A 2,762-nucleotide genomic window follows, 5' to 3' on the forward strand; every position below is an offset into this window, starting at 1 on the left:
TTAAGCATAGTTTCCCGTACTCTTTATCACTGAATAATTTCCCTGTATTTTATTGCGACACTTATATCCGTTCTCGGCCATCAGATACAGGTTCTAATTTCGATAGCATTTTTCTTGACTGAAAGGGTCTTCTGATTCATTGTGTTGTTTAATTTTATAAAATGATTGTGGGTGCGCCCATGTATCACGTGAACAGTAAATGGCGGGGGGGGGGGGGGGGGGGGCAAAGACCACGTGGTCTTGAGTTCTTCTCAACCTGCAGATATCTTTTCAGAACAAGAAACTAAAAGAAAATTTTAACTATTTTTTTATTGGACTTCCTAATGTTTATCATTAAGCTTATGTTTTTCAGAAAAGCCGAATTTTCAGTCAATTTAGTAAGAAGATATTTCAAAAGCAATGAAAACTCGAAGGTTTTCTTATATTTTAAATAAAACCTAATACAATAAACATTTTTAAATAATCTAGAGATCATTTAAAAACTATATTTCTATAAAATCGCACCAACTTATAACCTATATTGTGAAAATTTTGGCTTGCATAATACAACATGTTCAACTCCCAGCACTAGCACGACTAAGGGGTGCTTCCTTAATCGGGGAGCTAAATTATTTATCTCCTTTTCCCAGATTTAAATGTATAACATCGTATTATAACTGCAATAGTGTGTCGGTTTTATACTTTTTATTTTTATTGTGAAAAATGTGAACGTAATTTTCTAAATGAATCCGTGAAAACTCGCGATCATGCAGTGTGTTCAAAATGTCAAGTAATTTAACTGTTGCAATAAATAAAATCTCAAAAAGTAAATCTATGTATATGTTAAGGACGGAAACATGTTATAAAGATGGTTTTAAAGGGCTCTCAGATAATAATTACGACCCTAAAATCATGGAACTTATACCTTTATACTTTAGTCACAATTTGGTACAGTTTAGAGATTGAACTTTATTTAAATTAAAATTTAATTGTAAGAATTTTCCAAATTATTATACATTATCTGTTTATTACTATCATTAATTACTATAAAGGATGTTTTTTTAACGTTGTCTTTTTGAATTGAAGTAAAGCACACAAAAATTCATTGAAAAAAATTAATGTTTATTTAATTTGACAGCGTATAGTATGCAATTTAATATGTGAAAATAAGTTCCGACAAATGTCCACCGCAACTACGTTAACAAATCTCTTTCGGTCGGCCCAATTTTTGGTCACTTTTTCGAGAACGACTGGAGACATTTCACGAATAAAGCATTCAATGTTGGCATATAGCTCATTAGTTGGTTGGGGCTTGTCGGTGTAGACGAGAGACTTAACGTAGCCCCATAAAAAAGGTCCAGGGGAAATTTTTTTTAAATATTAAACTGCATACCATAATACGGCATACGCTACCAAAATAGACAAACAACAATTGCCGCCAACGAAATGTTGTATGCTTTATTTCAATTTAAAAAAAAAACAACGTTCAAAAACACCCTTTATATATTTTCTAAAATTCTCTTAACTTTATTAAACTAAATAAGTGACTAGTCTGATTCTGTAAGAGATCATTGGGAAAGTACGTCACCCGATGGAGTGCACAGTGAACTGACTTCACGAGTTACCCCTGGTTTTTAAGGTTGCGTAGCCCAGTGGTCCGTCCCGACTTAATTTGATCTACTACTTTTCGGTCTATTTATGGAGCCCAGTCTGAGTGAGTTCACTCCAGTAGGGGCCTTTTGTCCACAAACATGTCAAAGTAAGGAAATTTAAAAACTTTTAAATTTTCAACCAGCAATTTAAAAATAGCATTATCAGAATCTACGAATTTTTCCGATTTCAATGATATATTACTTGCCTAGAAAAGTTGTAAATAAGAAGGAGTTTAATATCAAGAAACTTTAGCTTAATAGTCATTTTAATACTAAATACTTTGTAAATTTTAAACCTTTATAGACAAATTGCATGTCTTTAAAAGCGGAAAAATGCGTAGATTCCAAATATATTACTTTGAAATCACTGATGGCAAAATTAAGAATTTTTTCCTCATTTTCTAACGAAGAACTCCTGCGAAAAGGGATGGTCTGCCAAAGCTCGCAGATACCTATTTGTGACTTTGATGAAAATGCTTACACCTGTTCTGTTAGGCGTTGAAAGAACCTGAATTTTTTTTATTAACACTTAGGAGATATTAAAAAACAGAAAAATTGTTGCTTAAAATATAATTTTGACCAATTTTTAATATTTTCCTAAATAATGATGTATTTTAGAATTTTTGAAATTTTCCTACTTCAAGTTTCACCTCAATCATAAAAGAGGAAAAAATGGGACTTTTTTAAAAGCGAAAAAACGTCTATAACAATGCATTTTTAAAATGAGCACAAGTTAGAGTATGGAAAAATATTTGATATCTCCGGACAAGTTCATAATTTTTAAAAGCACCTAAATTCCGACTTTTCTACACATGAACTTAATGTTTATGTTTAGGACTAATTTTTTGTGTAAATTCGACATGTTTTTAGATATTTTAAAGAAAAATGTAATTACAATGCCGAATTTGGGGCTGATGATGGGTGGGAATAAACCTGCTAGAGCCCGCTCTGTTTTTGTTTGTTCACGCATGAGTGGTCGTCTGAGTGACAGCCGCAGACCCCGCGCAGCTCCTATTACACCTACCTGCGGGGCGGTGTCAATTCTCGCAAGGGCTATAGAAGGGAGGACTATTTAAGGGTTTCGCTGTATAAATATATATAGTATAATATATATGTATGCTGAGTACAGTA

At 32.6% G+C, this 2,762-nt stretch overlaps 1 protein-coding gene across 3 annotated transcripts in view; it reads left to right on the forward strand.

The window, feature by feature from the left end:
- LOC117175821 (broad-complex core protein isoforms 1/2/3/4/5-like) overlaps window positions 1-2,762 on the forward strand; it is a 28,265-nt gene that overhangs the window by 4,156 nt on the left and 21,347 nt on the right. The window lies entirely within an intron of this gene.

Source organism: Belonocnema kinseyi, chromosome 7, assembly GCF_010883055.1.
Source record: "Belonocnema kinseyi isolate 2016_QV_RU_SX_M_011 chromosome 7, B_treatae_v1, whole genome shotgun sequence".
Lineage (NCBI taxonomy): Eukaryota > Metazoa > Arthropoda > Insecta > Hymenoptera > Cynipidae > Belonocnema > Belonocnema kinseyi.